Here is an 18,265-nt window from a genome sequence, read left to right on the forward strand (position 1 = left end):
AGAAACTTTGCAGCCGTGTGGAGGCTGTTTTCCCACAGGCAAAGATGGCTCCTCTGCCTGAGCAGCAACATGTTCAGTTATAAACTCGTCCTCAGGTTCGGAGTGCTGCTTTGCCGTAAACGTTTGCTTACGACACACTTCCTTCTCAATGGGCACGCAGAAATTGTTAACATCATTCAAGCGGTGACCTAAGGACGACTTTGGTATATTTACCCCTCGAGTCTTCTGTTGTACCGACTGAGCAATCGATGCGAATCGTTGACATCCGCACGCAGTCTTTGCTGAATTTTGACCGTGCACCTTTGAGCCCTTGAGTGCTTCATCCACATCTTAACGGCAAAGGTGTAGGCATGCAGTTACCCGCCAGCTCCACCCTGCGCGATGGGCCCCCGTGCTGTAATGGATGACGTTTCTGACTCTGTATCACAAGCTGATGTATTGTTGTGTAATTTCCTCAGTGTTTTCTGAACACTTTACTTGTGGCTGGATGCAGGCTGTTCGATGGCAAATCTAGTCACGCCGTGTGCAGCGCAGTTCCAAGTGTGCCTTCTTGGTGCAGTCGGCAGCGTGTGGGTCTCATCACCTGTGCATCCTGGATACAATCTTGTGTATTTGACACCTTCTTTCCCTCCATTCGCCTCACATTCCCATCTTTACTGCTGATAAATATGACGGCAGCTTCTTGCGGCAGCTGTGCAAATCATTCAGACACTCTGTGCGTGCGTGCGTGCGTGCGGCAGCGCTTGGAGAAAGCCTGGAGATGTGTAAAGTGAATGACATGACGGGTGGGCCTGAAACTTTGGCCCAAAGATAAAATCTGAGTGGAGAATGTGGGCATCGATCCCACTACCTCTCACATGCAAAGCGAGCGCTCTACCATTTGAGCTAATTCCCCATGGCAATTCTGGCCTCAGCTTTCTTGCTGTCCAGACTTGCCTCAGCCCCTGTCTCCAAGAAGCTTTGGCCCCAAGGTAAAAATCAAAGTGGAGAATGTGGGCATCGATCCCACTACCTCTCGCATGCTAAGCGAGCGCTCTACCATTTGAGCTAATTCCCCCAAGCTGCAGTTGGGGTCAGCTTTCTTGCTGCTCAGGATCTCCTCACTCCGTCTCCAAGATGCTCGAGAAAGTGCACAGGACCTCTTCATCGGATCCGGCCTGCTGCTTCAACACGGTAGTTTTTCCATTTAATCAACATCTTTGAAATCCATTGAAAGCCACTATCTTTGCTGATTGTGACAGTGCACCCTTTAGCCCTTGAGCGCTTCATCCATGTCTTGATGCCAAAGCTGTGGCTGTGCTGTGGCCCGCCTGCGTCGACCTGCAGCTTGGGCCGACGTTGTGATGGATAACGTGTCTGTCTCCATATCACAAGCTGCGATATTGTTCTCTAATCTGCCTCAATGTTACGTGAGCAGTTTTCATTGTGACTGGACGCAGCCTGATGATGGCAAACCTAGTCATGCAGTGTACAGTGCCCAACTGCCTGTGCCTTCTTAGCGCAGTAGGCAGCGCGTCAGTCTCATAATCTGAAGGTCCTGAGTTCAATCCTCAGAGAGGGCAGGGCTCTTTTTCCACCTTCTTTTCTTCCATTCACCTCTCATTCCCATCTTTCCTGCTGACAAATATGAAGGCAGCTTGCATGCAACAGCTCTGTAAGTCATTCAGATTCTGTGCGTACGGCAGCGTGTGGAGGAACCCTGAACATGTGTGAACTTCATGACAGGACCGCTGGGCATGAAACTTTGGCCCAAAGGTTAAAAATCAAAGTGGAGAATGTGGGCATCGATCCCACTGCCTCTCACATGCGAAGCGAGCGCTCTACCACTTGAGCTAATTCCCCCAAGCTGATTGCTGCGTCCGCTTTCTTGCTGCCCAACATCTCCACACCCCCTGGCTCCAAGATGTTCATGAAAGTGCAGAGAAATTCTTCATCGGATCGGCCTGCTGCTTCAACACAGTCATTTTGCCATTCACTCAACGTGAGCCAGCAGCCGCAGCTCGTGCCATCAGCAGAAGGGAAAATCGCAGTCGACGCGTCATAATCAGTGAAGAGGCTGAATCTGCACATTCAAAGCAAGCCGAGAGGAAAACAGCAGTCAGCACGAGTGTGAGGAGGCAGGCGAGACCCCTGTCTCAGTGTTAGCAATCTACTTTTGCTTGCAGGTGAGGGCTCAGCTGTTGGATGCGTTGCTGCTCAATGCCACTCCTGCTGGCCCGCACACGCAACTGCAGAAACTTTGCAGCCGTGTGGAGGCTGTTTTCCCACAGGCAAAGATGGCTCCTCTGCCTGAGCAGCAACATGTTCAGTTATAAACTCGTCCTCAGGTTCGGAGTGCTGCTTTGCCGTAAACGTTTGCTTACGACACACTTCCTTCTCAATGGGCACGCAGAAATTGTTAACATCATTCAAGCGGTGACCTAAGGACGACTTTGGTATATTTACCCCTCGAGTCTTCTGTTGTACCGACTGAGCAATCGATGCGAATCGTTGACATCCGCACGCAGTCTTTGCTGAATTTTGACCGTGCACCTTTGAGCCCTTGAGTGCTTCATCCACATCTTAACGGCAAAGGTGTAGGCATGCAGTTACCCGCCAGCTCCACCCTGCGCGATGGGCCCCCGTGCTGTAATGGATGACGTTTCTGACTCTGTATCACAAGCTGATGTATTGTTGTGTAATTTCCTCAGTGTTTTCTGAACACTTTACTTGTGGCTGGATGCAGGCTGTTCGATGGCAAATCTAGTCACGCCGTGTGCAGCGCAGTTCCAAGTGTGCCTTCTTGGTGCAGTCGGCAGCGTGTGAGTCTCATCACCTGTGCATCCTGGATACAATCTTGTGTATTTGACACCTTCTTTCCCTCCATTCGCCTCACATTCCCATCTTTACTGCTGATAAATATGACGGCAGCTTCTTGCGGCAGCTGTGCAAATCATTCAGACACTCTGTGCGTGCGTGGGTGGGTGCGTGCGTGCGTGCGGCAGCGCTTGGAGAAAGCCTGGAGATGTGTAAAGTGAATGACATGACGGGTGGGCCTGAAACTTTGGCCCAAAGATAAAATCTGAGTGGAGAATGTGGGCATCGATCCCACTACCTCTCACATGCAAAGCGAGCACTCTACCATTTGAGCTAATTCCCCATGGCAATTCTGGCCTCAGCTTTCTTGCTGTCCAGGCTTGCCTCAGCCCCTGTCTCCAAGAAGCTTTGGCCCCAAGGTAAAAATCAAAGTGGAGAATGTGGGCATCGATCCCACTACCTCTCGCATGCTAAGCGAGCGCTCTACCATTTGAGCTAATTCCCCCAAGCTGCAGTTGGGGTCAGCTTTCTTGCTGCTCAGGATCTCCTCACTCCGTCTCCAAGATGCTCGAGAAAGTGCACAGGACCTCTTCATCGGATCCGGCCTGCTGCTTCAACACGGTAGTTTTTCCATTTAATCAACATCTTTGAAATCCATTGAAAGCCACTATCTTTGCTGATTGTGACAGTGCACCCTTTAGCCCTTGAGCGCTTCATCCATGTCTTGATGCCAAAGCTGTGGCTGTGCTGTGGCCCGCCTGCGTCGACCTGCAGCTTGGGCCGACGTTGTGATGGATAACGTGTCTGTCTCCATATCACAAGCTGCGATATTGTTCTCTAATCTGCCTCAATGTTACGTGAGCAGTTTTCATTGTGACTGGACGCAGCCTGATGATGGCAAACCTAGTCATGCAGTGTACAGTGCCCAACTGCCTGTGCCTTCTTAGCGCAGTAGGCAGCGCGTCAGTCTCATAATCTGAAGGTCCTGAGTTCAATCCTCAGAGAGGGCAGGGCTCTTTTTCCACCTTCTTTTCTTCCATTCACCTCTCATTCCCATCTTTCCTGCTGACAAATATGAAGGCAGCTTGCATGCAACAGCTCTGTAAGTCATTCAGATTCTGTGCGTACGGCAGCGTGTGGAGGAACCCTGAAGATGTGTGAACTTCATGACAGGACCGCTGGGCATGAAACTTTGGCCCAAAGGTTAAAAATCAAAGTGGAGAATGTGGGCATCGATCCCACTGCCTCTCACATGCGAAGCGAGCGCTCTACCACTTGAGCTAATTCCCCCAAGCGGATTGCTCCGTCCGCTTTCTTGCTGCCCAACATCTCCACACCCCCTGGCTCCAAGATGTTCATGAAAGTGCAGAGAAATTCTTCATCGGATCGGCCTGCTGCTTCAACACAGTCATTTTGCCATTCACTCAACGTGAGCCAGCAGCCGCAGCTCGTGCCATCAGCAGAAGGGAAAATCGCAGTCGACGCGTCATAATCAGTGAAGAGGCTGAATTTGCACATTCAAAGCAAGCCGAGAGGAAAACAGCAGTCAGCACGAGTGTGAGGAGGCAGGCGAGACCCCTGTCTCAGTGTTAGCAATCTACTTTTGCTTGCAGGTGAGGGCTCAGCTGTTGGATGCGTTGCTGCTCAATGCCACTCCTGCTGGCCCGCACATGCAACTGCAGAAACTTTGCAGCCGTGTGGAGGCTGTTTTCCCACAGGCAAAGATGGCTCCTCTGCCTGAGCAGCAACATGTTCAGTTATAAACTCGTCCTCAGGTTCGGAGTGCTGCTTTGCCGTAAACGTTTGCTTACGACACACTTCCTTCTCAATGGGCACGCAGAAATTGTTAACATCATTCAAGCGGTGACCTAAGGACGACTTTGGTATATTTACCCCTCGAGTCTTCTGTTGTACCGACTGAGCAATCGATGCGAATCGTTGACATCCGCACGCAGTCTTTGCTGAATTTTGACCGTGCACCTTTGAGCCCTTGAGTGCTTCATCCACATCTTAACGGCAAAGGTGTAGGCATGCAGTTACCCGCCAGCTCCACCCTGCGCGATGGGCCCCCGTGCTGTAATGGATGACGTTTCTGACTCTGTATCACAAGCTGATGTATTGTTGTGTAATTTCCTCAGTGTTTTCTGAACACTTTACTTGTGGCTGGATGCAGGCTGTTCGATGGCAAATCTAGTCACGCCGTGTGCAGCGCAGTTCCAAGTGTGCCTTCTTGGTGCAGTCGGCAGCGTGTGAGTCTCATCACCTGTGCATCCTGGATACAATCTTGTGTATTTGACACCTTCTTTCCCTCCATTCGCCTCACATTCCCATCTTTACTGCTGATAAATATGACGGCAGCTTCTTGCGGCAGCTGTGCAAATCATTCAGACACTCTGTGCGTGCGTGCGTGGGTGCGTGCGTGCGTGCGGCAGCGCTTGGAGAAAGCCTGGAGATGTGTAAAGTGAATGACATGACGGGTGGGCCTGAAACTTTGGCCCAAAGATAAAATCTGAGTGGAGAATGTGGGCATCGATTCCACTACCTCTCACATGCAAAGCGAGCGCTCTACCATTTGAGCTAATTCCCCATGGCAATTCTGGCCTCAGCTTTCTTGCTGTCCAGGCTTGCCTCAGCCCCTGTCTCCAAGAAGCTTTGGCCCCAAGGTAAAAATCAAAGTGGAGAATGTGGGCATCGATCCCACTACCTCTCGCATGCTAAGCGAGCGCTCTACCATTTGAGCTAATTCCCCCAAGCTGCAGTTGGGGTCAGCTTTCTTGCTGCTCAGGATCTCCTCACTCCGTCTCCAAGATGCTCGAGAAAGTGCACAGGACCTCTTCATCGGATCCGGCCTGCTGCTTCAACACGGTAGTTTTTCCATTTAATCAACATCTTTGAAATCCATTGAAAGCCACTATCTTTGCTGATTGTGACAGTGCACCCTTTAGCCCTTGAGCGCTTCATCCATGTCTTGATGCCAAAGCTGTGGCTGTGCTGTGGCCCGCCTGCGTCGACCTGCAGCTTGGGCCGACGTTGTGATGGATAACGTGTCTGTCTCCATATCACAAGCTGCGATATTGTTCTCTAATCTGCCTCAATGTTACGTGAGCAGTTTTCATTGTGACTGGACGCAGCCTGATGATGGCAAACCTAGTCATGCAGTGTACAGTGCCCAACTGCCTGTGCCTTCTTAGCGCAGTAGGCAGCGCGTCAGTCTCATAATCTGAAGGTCCTGAGTTCAATCCTCAGAGAGGGCAGGGCTCTTTTTCCACCTTCTTTTCTTCCATTCACCTCTCATTCCCATCTTTCCTGCTGACAAATATGAAGGCAGCTTGCATGCAACAGCTCTGTAAGTCATTCAGATTCTGTGCGTACGGCAGCGTGTGGAGGAACCCTGAAGATGTGTGAACTTCATGACAGGACCGCTGGGCATGAAACTTTGGCCCAAAGGTTAAAAATCAAAGTGGAGAATGTGGGCATCGATCCCACTGCCTCTCACATGCGAAGCGAGCGCTCTACCACTTGAGCTAATTCCCCCAAGCTGATTGCTGCGTCCGCTTTCTTGCTGCCCAACATCTCCACACCCCCTGGCTCCAAGATGTTCATGAAAGTGCAGAGAAATTCTTCATCGGATCGGCCTGCTGCTTCAACACAGTCATTTTGCCATTCACTCAACGTGAGCCAGCAGCCGCAGCTCGTGCCATCAGCAGAAGGGAAAATCGCAGTCGACGCGTCATAATCAGTGAAGAGGCTGAATTTGCACATTCAAAGCAAGCCGAGAGGAAAACAGCAGTCAGCACGAGTGTGAGGAGGCAGGCGAGACCCCTGTCTCAGTGTTAGCAATCTACTTTTGCTTGCAGGTGAGGGCTCAGCTGTTGGATGCGTTGCTGCTCAATGCCACTCCTGCTGGCCCGCACATGCAACTGCAGAAACTTTGCAGCCGTGTGGAGGCTGTTTTCCCACAGGCAAAGATGGCTCCTCTGCCTGAGCAGCAACATGTTCAGTTATAAACTCGTCCTCAGGTTCGGAGTGCTGCTTTGCCGTAAACGTTTGCTTACGACACACTTCCTTCTCAATGGGCACGCAGAAATTGTTAACATCATTCAAGCGGTGACCTAAGGACGACTTTGGTATATTTACCCCTCGAGTCTTCTGTTGTACCGACTGAGCAATCGATGCGAATCGTTGACATCCGCACGCAGTCTTTGCTGAATTTTGACCGTGCACCTTTGAGCCCTTGAGTGCTTCATCCACATCTTAACGGCAAAGGTGTAGGCATGCAGTTACCCGCCAGCTCCACCCTGCGCGATGGGCCCCCGTGCTGTAATGGATGACGTTTCTGACTCTGTATCACAAGCTGATGTATTGTTGTGTAATTTCCTCAGTGTTTTCTGAACACTTTACTTGTGGCTGGATGCAGGCTGTTCGATGGCAAATCTAGTCACGCCGTGTGCAGCGCAGTTCCAAGTGTGCCTTCTTGGTGCAGTCGGCAGCGTGTGAGTCTCATCACCTGTGCATCCTGGATACAATCTTGTGTATTTGACACCTTCTTTCCCTCCATTCGCCTCACATTCCCATCTTTACTGCTGATAAATATGACGGCAGCTTCTTGCGGCAGCTGTGCAAATCATTCAGACACTCTGTGCGTGCGTGCGTGGGTGCGTGCGTGCGTGCGGCAGCGCTTGGAGAAAGCCTGGAGATGTGTAAAGTGAATGACATGACGGGTGGGCCTGAAACTTTGGCCCAAAGATAAAATCTGAGTGGAGAATGTGGGCATCGATCCCACTACCTCTCACATGCAAAGCGAGCGCTCTACCATTTGAGCTAATTCCCCATGGCAATTCTGGCCTCAGCTTTCTTGCTGTCCAGGCTTGCCTCAGCCCCTGTCTCCAAGAAGCTTTGGCCCCAAGGTAAAAATCAAAGTGGAGAATGTGGGCATCGATCCCACTACCTCTCGCATGCTAAGCGAGCGCTCTACCATTTGAGCTAATTCCCCCAAGCTGCAGTTGGGGTCAGCTTTCTTGCTGCTCAGGATCTCCTCACTCCGTCTCCAAGATGCTCGAGAAAGTGCACAGGACCTCTTCATCGGATCCGGCCTGCTGCTTCAACACGGTAGTTTTTCCATTTAATCAACATCTTTGAAATCCATTGAAAGCCACTATCTTTGCTGATTGTGACAGTGCACCCTTTAGCCCTTGAGCGCTTCATCCATGTCTTGATGCCAAAGCTGTGGCTGTGCTGTGGCCCGCCTGCGTCGACCTGCAGCTTGGGCCGACGTTGTGATGGATAACGTGTCTGTCTCCATATCACAAGCTGCGATATTGTTCTCTAATCTGCCTCAATGTTACGTGAGCAGTTTTCATTGTGACTGGACGCAGCCTGATGATGGCAAACCTAGTCATGCAGTGTACAGTGCCCAACTGCCTGTGCCTTCTTAGCGCAGTAGGCAGCGCGTCAGTCTCATAATCTGAAGGTCCTGAGTTCAATCCTCAGAGAGGGCCAGGCTCTTTTTCCACCTTCTTTTCTTCCATTCACCTCTCATTCCCATCTTTCCTGCTGACAAATATGAAGGCAGCTTGCATGCAACAGCTCTGTAAGTCATTCAGATTCTGTGCGTACGGCAGCGTGTGGAGGAACCCTGAAGATGTGTGAACTTCATGACAGGACCGCTGGGCATGAAACTTTGGCCCAAAGGTTAAAAATCAAAGTGGAGAATGTGGGCATCGATCCCACTGCCTCTCACATGCGAAGCGAGCGCTCTACCACTTGAGCTAATTCCCCCAAGCTGATTGCTGCGTCCGCTTTCTTGCTGCCCAACATCTCCACACCCCCTGGCTCCAAGATGTTCATGAAAGTGCAGAGAAATTCTTCATCGGATCGGCCTGCTGCTTCAACACAGTCATTTTGCCATTCACTCAACGTGAGCCAGCAGCCGCAGCTCGTGCCATCAGCAGAAGGGAAAATCGCAGTCGACGCGTCATAATCAGTGAAGAGGCTGAATTTGCACATTCAAAGCAAGCCGAGAGGAAAACAGCAGTCAGCACGAGTGTGAGGAGGCAGGCGAGACCCCTGTCTCAGTGTTAGCAATCTACTTTTGCTTGCAGGTGAGGGCTCAGCTGTTGGATGCGTTGCTGCTCAATGCCACTCCTGCTGGCCCGCACACGCAACTGCAGAAACTTTGCAGCCGTGTGGAGGCTGTTTTCCCACAGGCAAAGATGGCTCCTCTGCCTGAGCAGCAACATGTTCAGTTATAAACTCGTCCTCAGGTTCGGAGTGCTGCTTTGCCGTAAACGTTTGCTTACGACACACTTCCTTCTCAATGGGCACGCAGAAATTGTTAACATCATTCAAGCGGTGACCTAAGGACGACTTTGGTATATTTACCCCTCGAGTCTTCTGTTGTACCGACTGAGCAATCGATGCGAATCGTTGACATCCGCACGCAGTCTTTGCTGAATTTTGACCGTGCACCTTTGAGCCCTTGAGTGCTTCATCCACATCTTAACGGCAAAGGTGTAGGCATGCAGTTACCCGCCAGCTCCACCCTGCGCGATGGGCCCCCGTGCTGTAATGGATGACGTTTCTGACTCTGTATCACAAGCTGATGTATTGTTGTGTAATTTCCTCAGTGTTTTCTGAACACTTTACTTGTGGCTGGATGCAGGCTGTTCGATGGCAAATCTAGTCACGCCGTGTGCAGCGCAGTTCCAAGTGTGCCTTCTTGGTGCAGTCGGCAGCGTGTGAGTCTCATCACCTGTGCATCCTGGATACAATCTTGTGTATTTGACACCTTCTTTCCCTCCATTCGCCTCACATTCCCATCTTTACTGCTGATAAATATGACGGCAGCTTCTTGCGGCAGCTATGCAAATCATTCAGACACTCTGTGCGTGCGTGCGTGCGGCAGCGCTTGGAGAAAGCCTGGAGATGTGTAAAGTGAATGACATGACGGGTGGGCCTGAAACTTTGGCCCAAAGATAAAATCTGAGTGGAGAATGTGGGCATCGATCCCACTACCTCTCACATGCAAAGCGAGCGCTCTACCATTTGAGCTAATTCCCCATGGCAATTCTGGCCTCAGCTTTCTTGCTGTCCAGGCTTGCCTCAGCCCCTGTCTCCAAGAAGCTTTGGCCCCAAGGTAAAAATCAAAGTGGAGAATGTGGGCATCGATCCCACTACCTCTCGCATGCTAAGCGAGCGCTCTACCATTTGAGCTAATTCCCCCAAGCTGCAGTTGGGGTCAGCTTTCTTGCTGCTCAGGATCTCCTCACTCCGTCTCCAAGATGCTCGAGAAAGTGCACAGGACCTCTTCATCGGATCCGGCCTGCTGCTTCAACACGGTAGTTTTTCCATTTAATCAACATCTTTGAAATCCATTGAAAGCCACTATCTTTGCTGATTGTGACAGTGCACCCTTTAGCCCTTGAGCGCTTCATCCATGTCTTGATGCCAAAGCTGTGGCTGTGCTGTGGCCCGCCTGCGTCGACCTGCAGCTTGGGCTGACGTTGTGATGGATAACGTGTCTGTCTCCATATCACAAGCTGCGATATTGTTCTCTAATCTGCCTCAATGTTACGTGAGCAGTTTTCATTGTGACTGGACGCAGCCTGATGATGGCAAACCTAGTCATGCAGTGTACAGTGCCCAACTGCCTGTGCCTTCTTAGCGCAGTAGGCAGCGCGTCAGTCTCATAATCTGAAGGTCCTGAGTTCAATCCTCAGAGAGGGCAGGGCTCTTTTTCCACCTTCTTTTCTTCCATTCACCTCTCATTCCCATCTTTCCTGCTGACAAATATGAAGGCAGCTTGCATGCAACAGCTCTGTAAGTCATTCAGATTCTGTGCGTACGGCAGCGTGTGGAGGAACCCTGAAGATGTGTGAACTTCATGACAGGACCGCTGGGCATGAAACTTTGGCCCAAAGGTTAAAAATCAAAGTGGAGAATGTGGGCATCGATCCCACTGCCTCTCACATGCGAAGCGAGCGCTCTACCACTTGAGCTAATTCCCCCAAGCGGATTGCTGCGTCCGCTTTCTTGCTGCCCAACATCTCCACACCCCCTGGCTCCAAGATGTTCATGAAAGTGCAGAGAAATTCTTCATCGGATCGGCCTGCTGCTTCAACACAGTCATTTTGCCATTCACTCAACGTGAGCCAGCAGCCGCAGCTCGTGCCATCAGCAGAAGGGAAAATCGCAGTCGACGCGTCATAATCAGTGAAGAGGCTGAATTTGCACATTCAAAGCAAGCCGAGAGGAAAACAGCAGTCAGCACGAGTGTGAGGAGGCAGGCGAGACCCCTGTCTCAGTGTTAGCAATCTACTTTTGCTTGCAGGTGAGGGCTCAGCTGTTGGATGCGTTGCTGCTCAATGCCACTCCTGCTGGCCCGCACATGCAACTGCAGAAACTTTGCAGCCGTGTGGAGGCTGTTTTCCCACAGGCAAAGATGGCTCCTCTGCCTGAGCAGCAACATGTTCAGTTATAAACTCGTCCTCAGGTTCGGAGTGCTGCTTTGCCGTAAACGTTTGCTTACGACACACTTCCTTCTCAATGGGCACGCAGAAATTGTTAACATCATTCAAGCGGTGACCTAAGGACGACTTTGGTATATTTACCCCTCGAGTCTTCTGTTGTACCGACTGAGCAATCGATGCGAATCGTTGACATCCGCACGCAGTCTTTGCTGAATTTTGACCGTGCACCTTTGAGCCCTTGAGTGCTTCATCCACATCTTAACGGCAAAGGTGTAGGCATGCAGTTACCCGCCAGCTCCACCCTGCGCGATGGGCCCCCGTGCTGTAATGGATGACGTTTCTGACTCTGTATCACAAGCTGATGTATTGTTGTGTAATTTCCTCAGTGTTTTCTGAACACTTTACTTGTGGCTGGATGCAGGCTGTTCGATGGCAAATCTAGTCACGCCGTGTGCAGCGCAGTTCCAAGTGTGCCTTCTTGGTGCAGTCGGCAGCGTGTGAGTCTCATCACCTGTGCATCCTGGATACAATCTTGTGTATTTGACACCTTCTTTCCCTCCATTCGCCTCACATTCCCATCTTTACTGCTGATAAATATGACGGCAGCTTCTTGCGGCAGCTGTGCAAATCATTCAGACACTCTGTGCGTGCGTGCGTGGGTGCGTGCGTGCGTGCGGCAGCGCTTGGAGAAAGCCTGGAGATGTGTAAAGTGAATGACATGACGGGTGGGCCTGAAACTTTGGCCCAAAGATAAAATCTGAGTGGAGAATGTGGGCATCGATCCCACTACCTCTCACATGCAAAGCGAGCGCTCTACCATTTGAGCTAATTCCCCATGGCAATTCTGGCCTCAGCTTTCTTGCTGTCCAGGCTTGCCTCAGCCCCTGTCTCCAAGAAGCTTTGGCCCCAAGGTAAAAATCAAAGTGGAGAATGTGGGCATCGATCCCACTACCTCTCGCATGCTAAGCGAGCGCTCTACCATTTGAGCTAATTCCCCCAAGCTGCAGTTGGGGTCAGCTTTCTTGCTGCTCAGGATCTCCTCACTCCGTCTCCAAGATGCTCGAGAAAGTGCACAGGACCTCTTCATCGGATCCGGCCTGCTGCTTCAACACGGTAGTTTTTCCATTTAATCAACATCTTTGAAATCCATTGAAAGCCACTATCTTTGCTGATTGTGACAGTGCACCCTTTAGCCCTTGAGCGCTTCATCCATGTCTTGATGCCAAAGCTGTGGCTGTGCTGTGGCCCGCCTGCGTCGACCTGCAGCTTGGGCCGACGTTGTGATGGATAACGTGTCTGTCTCCATATCACAAGCTGCGATATTGTTCTCTAATCTGCCTCAATGTTACGTGAGCAGTTTTCATTGTGACTGGACGCAGCCTGATGATGGCAAACCTAGTCATGCAGTGTACAGTGCCCAACTGCCTGTGCCTTCTTAGCGCAGTAGGCAGCGCGTCAGTCTCATAATCTGAAGGTCCTGAGTTCAATCCTCAGAGAGGGCAGGGCTCTTTTTCCACCTTCTTTTCTTCCATTCACCTCTCATTCCCATCTTTCCTGCTGACAAATATGAAGGCAGCTTGCATGCAACAGCTCTGTAAGTCATTCAGATTCTGTGCGTACGGCAGCGTGTGGAGGAACCCTGAAGATGTGTGAACTTCATGACAGGACCGCTGGGCATGAAACTTTGGCCCAAAGGTTAAAAATCAAAGTGGAGAATGTGGGCATCGATCCCACTGCCTCTCACATGCGAAGCGAGCGCTCTACCACTTGAGCTAATTCCCCCAAGCTGATTGCTGCGTCCGCTTTCTTGCTGCCCAACATCTCCACACCCCCTGGCTCCAAGATGTTCATGAAAGTGCAGAGAAATTCTTCATCGGATCGGCCTGCTGCTTCAACACAGTCATTTTGCCATTCACTCAACGTGAGCCAGCAGCCGCAGCTCGTGCCATCAGCAGAAGGGAAAATCGCAGTCGACGCGTCATAATCAGTGAAGAGGCTGAATTTGCACATTCAAAGCAAGCCGAGAGGAAAACAGCAGTCAGCACGAGTGTGAGGAGGCAGGCGAGACCCCTGTCTCAGTGTTAGCAATCTACTTTTGCTTGCAGGTGAGGGCTCAGCTGTTGGATGCGTTGCTGCTCAATGCCACTCCTGCTGGCCCGCACACGCAACTGCAGAAACTTTGCAGCCGTGTGGAGGCTGTTTTCCCACAGGCAAAGATGGCTCCTCTGCCTGAGCAGCAACATGTTCAGTTATAAACTCGTCCTCAGGTTCGGAGTGCTGCTTTGCCGTAAACGTTTGCTTACGACACACTTCCTTCTCAATGGGCACGCAGAAATTGTTAACATCATTCAAGCGGTGACCTAAGGACGACTTTGGTATATTTACCCCTCGAGTCTTCTGTTGTACCGACTGAGCAATCGATGCGAATCGTTGACATCCGCACGCAGTCTTTGCTGAATTTTGACCGTGCACCTTTGAGCCCTTGAGTGCTTCATCCACATCTTAACGGCAAAGGTGTAGGCATGCAGTTACCCGCCAGCTCCACCCTGCGCGATGGGCCCCCGTGCTGTAATGGATGACGTTTCTGACTCTGTATCACAAGCTGATGTATTGTTGTGTAATTTCCTCAGTGTTTTCTGAACACTTTACTTGTGGCTGGATGCAGGCTGTTCGATGGCAAATCTAGTCACGCCGTGTGCAGCGCAGTTCCAAGTGTGCCTTCTTGGTGCAGTCGGCAGCGTGTGAGTCTCATCACCTGTGCATCCTGGATACAATCTTGTGTATTTGACACCTTCTTTCCCTCCATTCGCCTCACATTCCCATCTTTACTGCTGATAAATATGACGGCAGCTTCTTGCGGCAGCTATGCAAATCATTCAGACACTCTGTGCGTGCGTGCGTGCGGCAGCGCTTGGAGAAAGCCTGGAGATGTGTAAAGTGAATGACATGACGGGTGGGCCTGAAACTTTGGCCCAAAGATAAAATCTGAGTGGAGAATGTGGGCATCGATCCCACTACCTCTCACATGCAAAGCGAGCGCTCTACCATTTGAGCTAATTCCCCATGGCAATTCTGGCCTCAGCTTTCTTGCTGTCCAGGCTTGCCTCAGCCCCTGTCTCCAAGAAGCTTTGGCCCCAAGGTAAAAATCAAAGTGGAGAATGTGGGCATCGATCCCACTACCTCTCGCATGCTAAGCGAGCGCTCTACCATTTGAGCTAATTCCCCCAAGCTGCAGTTGGGGTCAGCTTTCTTGCTGCTCAGGATCTCCTCACTCCGTCTCCAAGATGCTCGAGAAAGTGCACAGGACCTCTTCATCGGATCCGGCCTGCTGCTTCAACACGGTAGTTTTTCCATTTAATCAACATCTTTGAAATCCATTGAAAGCCACTATCTTTGCTGATTGTGACAGTGCACCCTTTAGCCCTTGAGCGCTTCATCCATGTCTTGATGCCAAAGCTGTGGCTGTGCTGTGGCCCGCCTGCGTCGACCTGCAGCTTGGGCTGACGTTGTGATGGATAACGTGTCTGTCTCCATATCACAAGCTGCGATATTGTTCTCTAATCTGCCTCAATGTTACGTGAGCAGTTTTCATTGTGACTGGACGCAGCCTGATGATGGCAAACCTAGTCATGCAGTGTACAGTGCCCAACTGCCTGTGCCTTCTTAGCGCAGTAGGCAGCGCGTCAGTCTCATAATCTGAAGGTCCTGAGTTCAATCCTCAGAGAGGGCAGGGCTCTTTTTCCACCTTCTTTTCTTCCATTCACCTCTCATTCCCATCTTTCCTGCTGACAAATATGAAGGCAGCTTGCATGCAACAGCTCTGTAAGTCATTCAGATTCTGTGCGTACGGCAGCGTGTGGAGGAACCCTGAAGATGTGTGAACTTCATGACAGGACCGCTGGGCATGAAACTTTGGCCCAAAGGTTAAAAATCAAAGTGGAGAATGTGGGCATCGATCCCACTGCCTCTCACATGCGAAGCGAGCGCTCTACCACTTGAGCTAATTCCCCCAAGCGGATTGCTGCGTCCGCTTTCTTGCTGCCCAACATCTCCACACCCCCTGGCTCCAAGATGTTCATGAAAGTGCAGAGAAATTCTTCATCGGATCGGCCTGCTGCTTCAACCCAGTCATTTTGCCATTCACTCAACGTGAGCCAGCAGCCGCAGCTCGTGCCATCAGCAGAAGGGAAAATCGCAGTCGACGCGTCATAATCAGTGAAGAGGCTGAATTTGCACATTCAAAGCAAGCCGAGAGGAAAACAGCAGTCAGCACGAGTGTGAGGAGGCAGGCGAGACCCCTGTCTCAGTGTTAGCAATCTACTTTTGCTTGCAGGTGAGGGCTCAGCTGTTGGATGCGTTGCTGCTCAATGCCACTCCTGCTGGCCCGCACATGCAACTGCAGAAACTTTGCAGCCGTGTGGAGGCTGTTTTCCCACAGGCAAAGATGGCTCCTCTGCCTGAGCAGCAACATGTTCAGTTATAAACTCGTCCTCAGGTTCGGAGTGCTGCTTTGCCGTAAACGTTTGCTTACGACACACTTCCTTCTCAATGGGCACGCAGAAATTGTTAACATCATTCAAGCGGTGACCTAAGGACGACTTTGGTATATTTACCCCTCGAGTCTTCTGTTGTACCGACTGAGCAATCGATGCGAATCGTTGACATCCGCACGCAGTCTTTGCTGAATTTTGACCGTGCACCTTTGAGCCCTTGAGTGCTTCATCCACATCTTAACGGCAAAGGTGTAGGCATGCAGTTACCCGCCAGCTCCACCCTGCGCGATGGGCCCCCGTGCTGTAATGGATGACGTTTCTGACTCTGTATCACAAGCTGATGTATTGTTGTGTAATTTCCTCAGTGTTTTCTGAACACTTTACTTGTGGCTGGATGCAGGCTGTTCGATGGCAAATCTAGTCACGCCGTGTGCAGCGCAGTTCCAAGTGTGCCTTCTTGGTGCAGTCGGCAGCGTGTGAGTCTCATCACCTGTGCATCCTGGATACAATCTTGTGTATTTGACACCTTCTTTCCCTCCATTCGCCTCACATTCCCATCTTTACTGCTGATAAATATGACGGCAGCTTCTTGCGGCAGCTGTGCAAATCATTCAGACACTCTGTGCGTGCGTGCGTGGGTGCGTGCGTGCGTGCGGCAGCGCTTGGAGAAAGCCTGGAGATGTGTAAAGTGAATGACATGACGGGTGGGCCTGAAACTTTGGCCCAAAGATAAAATCTGAGTGGAGAATGTGGGCATCGATCCCACTACCTCTCACATGCAAAGCGAGCGCTCTACCATTTGAGCTAATTCCCCATGGCAATTCTGGCCTCAGCTTTCTTGCTGTCCAGGCTTGCCTCAGCCCCTGTCTCCAAGAAGCTTTGGCCCCAAGGTAAAAATCAAAGTGGAGAATGTGGGCATCGATCCCACTACCTCTCGCATGCTAAGCGAGCGCTCTACCATTTGAGCTAATTCCCCCAAGCTGCAGTTGGGGTCAGCTTTCTTGCTGCTCAGGATCTCCTCACTCCGTCTCCAAGATGCTCGAGAAAGTGCACAGGACCTCTTCATCGGATCCGGCCTGCTGCTTCAACACGGTAGTTTTTCCATTTAATCAACATCTTTGAAATCCATTGAAAGCCACTATCTTTGCTGATTGTGACAGTGCACCCTTTAGCCCTTGAGCGCTTCATCCATGTCTTGATGCCAAAGCTGTGGCTGTGCTGTGGCCCGCCTGCGTCGACCTGCAGCTTGGGCCGACGTTGTGATGGATAACGTGTCTGTCTCCATATCACAAGCTGCGATATTGTTCTCTAATCTGCCTCAATGTTACGTGAGCAGTTTTCATTGTGACTGGACGCAGCCTGATGATGGCAAACCTAGTCATGCAGTGTACAGTGCCCAACTGCCTGTGCCTTCTTAGCGCAGTAGGCAGCGCGTCAGTCTCATAATCTGAAGGTCCTGAGTTCAATCCTCAGAGAGGGCAGGGCTCTTTTTCCACCTTCTTTTCTTCCATTCACCTCTCATTCCCATCTTTCCTGCTGACAAATATGAAGGCAGCTTGCATGCAACAGCTCTGTAAGTCATTCAGATTCTGTGCGTACGGCAGCGTGTGGAGGAACCCTGAAGATGTGTGAACTTCATGACAGGACCGCTGGGCATGAAACTTTGGCCCAAAGGTTAAAAATCAAAGTGGAGAATGTGGGCATCGATCCCACTGCCTCTCACATGCGAAGCGAGCGCTCTACCACTTGAGCTAATTCCCCCAAGCTGATTGCTGCGTCCGCTTTCTTGCTGCCCAACATCTCCACACCCCCTGGCTCCAAGATGTTCATGAAAGTGCAGAGAAATTCTTCATCGGATCGGCCTGCTGCTTCAACACAGTCATTTTGCCATTCACTCAACGTGAGCCAGCAGCCGCAGCTCGTGCCATCAGCAGAAGGGAAAATCGCAGTCGACGCGTCATAATCAGTGAAGAGGCTGAATTTGCACATTCAAAGCAAGCCGAGAGGAAAACAGCAGTCAGCACGAGTGTGAGGAGGCAGGCGAGACCCCTGTCTCAGTGTTAGCAATCTACTTTTGCTTGCAGGTGAGGGCTCAGCTGTTGGATGCGTTGCTGCTCAATGCCACTCCTGCTGGCCCGCACACGCAACTGCAGAAACTTTGCAGCCGTGTGGAGGCTGTTTTCCCACAGGCAAAGATGGCTCCTCTGCCTGAGCAGCAACATGTTCAGTTATAAACTCGTCCTCAGGTTCGGAGTGCTGCTTTGCCGTAAACGTTTGCTTACGACACACTTCCTTCTCAATGGGCACGCAGAAATTGTTAACATCATTCAAGCGGTGACCTAAGGACGACTTTGGTATATTTACCCCTCGAGTCTTCTGTTGTACCGACTGAGCAATCGATGCGAATCGTTGACATCCGCACGCAGTCTTTGCTGAATTTTGACCGTGCACCTTTGAGCCCTTGAGTGCTTCATCCACATCTTAACGGCAAAGGTGTAGGCATGCAGT

The 18,265-nt window shown here is 51.0% G+C and overlaps 24 non-coding genes across 24 annotated transcripts; 8 read left to right on the plus strand and 16 right to left on the minus strand.

Annotated features, from left to right (window-relative positions):
- Positions 1-984: 984 nt before the first annotated feature.
- Positions 985-1,057, minus strand: trnaa-agc (transfer RNA alanine (anticodon AGC)). The gene has a single exon. It is a non-coding gene; the product is annotated as a tRNA-Ala (tRNA).
- A 432-nt stretch (positions 1,058-1,489) lies between these two features.
- trnam-cau (transfer RNA methionine (anticodon CAU)) lies at positions 1,490-1,562 on the plus strand. Its single transcript has one exon. It is a non-coding gene; the product is annotated as a tRNA-Met (tRNA).
- Positions 1,563-1,769: 207 nt separating this feature from the next.
- Positions 1,770-1,842, minus strand: trnaa-cgc (transfer RNA alanine (anticodon CGC)). The gene has a single exon. It is a non-coding gene; the product is annotated as a tRNA-Ala (tRNA).
- A 1,386-nt stretch (positions 1,843-3,228) lies between these two features.
- On the minus strand, positions 3,229-3,301 carry trnaa-agc (transfer RNA alanine (anticodon AGC)). Its single transcript has one exon. It is a non-coding gene; the product is annotated as a tRNA-Ala (tRNA).
- A 432-nt stretch (positions 3,302-3,733) lies between these two features.
- trnam-cau (transfer RNA methionine (anticodon CAU)) lies at positions 3,734-3,806 on the plus strand. The gene has a single exon. It is a non-coding gene; the product is annotated as a tRNA-Met (tRNA).
- Positions 3,807-4,013: 207 nt separating this feature from the next.
- On the minus strand, positions 4,014-4,086 carry trnaa-cgc (transfer RNA alanine (anticodon CGC)). Its single transcript has one exon. It is a non-coding gene; the product is annotated as a tRNA-Ala (tRNA).
- A 1,386-nt stretch (positions 4,087-5,472) lies between these two features.
- trnaa-agc (transfer RNA alanine (anticodon AGC)) lies at positions 5,473-5,545 on the minus strand. Its single transcript has one exon. It is a non-coding gene; the product is annotated as a tRNA-Ala (tRNA).
- Positions 5,546-5,977: 432 nt separating this feature from the next.
- On the plus strand, positions 5,978-6,050 carry trnam-cau (transfer RNA methionine (anticodon CAU)). The gene has a single exon. It is a non-coding gene; the product is annotated as a tRNA-Met (tRNA).
- Positions 6,051-6,257: 207 nt separating this feature from the next.
- On the minus strand, positions 6,258-6,330 carry trnaa-cgc (transfer RNA alanine (anticodon CGC)). The gene has a single exon. It is a non-coding gene; the product is annotated as a tRNA-Ala (tRNA).
- A 1,386-nt stretch (positions 6,331-7,716) lies between these two features.
- On the minus strand, positions 7,717-7,789 carry trnaa-agc (transfer RNA alanine (anticodon AGC)). The gene has a single exon. It is a non-coding gene; the product is annotated as a tRNA-Ala (tRNA).
- A 432-nt stretch (positions 7,790-8,221) lies between these two features.
- On the plus strand, positions 8,222-8,294 carry trnam-cau (transfer RNA methionine (anticodon CAU)). Its single transcript has one exon. It is a non-coding gene; the product is annotated as a tRNA-Met (tRNA).
- A 207-nt stretch (positions 8,295-8,501) lies between these two features.
- Positions 8,502-8,574, minus strand: trnaa-cgc (transfer RNA alanine (anticodon CGC)). Its single transcript has one exon. It is a non-coding gene; the product is annotated as a tRNA-Ala (tRNA).
- Positions 8,575-9,944: 1,370 nt separating this feature from the next.
- trnaa-agc (transfer RNA alanine (anticodon AGC)) lies at positions 9,945-10,017 on the minus strand. Its single transcript has one exon. It is a non-coding gene; the product is annotated as a tRNA-Ala (tRNA).
- A 432-nt stretch (positions 10,018-10,449) lies between these two features.
- On the plus strand, positions 10,450-10,522 carry trnam-cau (transfer RNA methionine (anticodon CAU)). The gene has a single exon. It is a non-coding gene; the product is annotated as a tRNA-Met (tRNA).
- A 207-nt stretch (positions 10,523-10,729) lies between these two features.
- On the minus strand, positions 10,730-10,802 carry trnaa-cgc (transfer RNA alanine (anticodon CGC)). Its single transcript has one exon. It is a non-coding gene; the product is annotated as a tRNA-Ala (tRNA).
- A 1,386-nt stretch (positions 10,803-12,188) lies between these two features.
- trnaa-agc (transfer RNA alanine (anticodon AGC)) lies at positions 12,189-12,261 on the minus strand. Its single transcript has one exon. It is a non-coding gene; the product is annotated as a tRNA-Ala (tRNA).
- Positions 12,262-12,693: 432 nt separating this feature from the next.
- On the plus strand, positions 12,694-12,766 carry trnam-cau (transfer RNA methionine (anticodon CAU)). The gene has a single exon. It is a non-coding gene; the product is annotated as a tRNA-Met (tRNA).
- Positions 12,767-12,973: 207 nt separating this feature from the next.
- trnaa-cgc (transfer RNA alanine (anticodon CGC)) lies at positions 12,974-13,046 on the minus strand. The gene has a single exon. It is a non-coding gene; the product is annotated as a tRNA-Ala (tRNA).
- Positions 13,047-14,416: 1,370 nt separating this feature from the next.
- Positions 14,417-14,489, minus strand: trnaa-agc (transfer RNA alanine (anticodon AGC)). The gene has a single exon. It is a non-coding gene; the product is annotated as a tRNA-Ala (tRNA).
- A 432-nt stretch (positions 14,490-14,921) lies between these two features.
- On the plus strand, positions 14,922-14,994 carry trnam-cau (transfer RNA methionine (anticodon CAU)). The gene has a single exon. It is a non-coding gene; the product is annotated as a tRNA-Met (tRNA).
- Positions 14,995-15,201: 207 nt separating this feature from the next.
- On the minus strand, positions 15,202-15,274 carry trnaa-cgc (transfer RNA alanine (anticodon CGC)). The gene has a single exon. It is a non-coding gene; the product is annotated as a tRNA-Ala (tRNA).
- A 1,386-nt stretch (positions 15,275-16,660) lies between these two features.
- On the minus strand, positions 16,661-16,733 carry trnaa-agc (transfer RNA alanine (anticodon AGC)). The gene has a single exon. It is a non-coding gene; the product is annotated as a tRNA-Ala (tRNA).
- Positions 16,734-17,165: 432 nt separating this feature from the next.
- Positions 17,166-17,238, plus strand: trnam-cau (transfer RNA methionine (anticodon CAU)). Its single transcript has one exon. It is a non-coding gene; the product is annotated as a tRNA-Met (tRNA).
- A 207-nt stretch (positions 17,239-17,445) lies between these two features.
- Positions 17,446-17,518, minus strand: trnaa-cgc (transfer RNA alanine (anticodon CGC)). Its single transcript has one exon. It is a non-coding gene; the product is annotated as a tRNA-Ala (tRNA).
- Positions 17,519-18,265: the final 747 nt, after the last annotated feature.

The sequence above is a fragment of the Mustelus asterias genome, chromosome 7 (assembly GCF_964213995.1).
Source record: "Mustelus asterias chromosome 7, sMusAst1.hap1.1, whole genome shotgun sequence".
In the NCBI taxonomy this organism is placed as follows: Eukaryota; Metazoa; Chordata; class Chondrichthyes; order Carcharhiniformes; family Triakidae; genus Mustelus; species Mustelus asterias.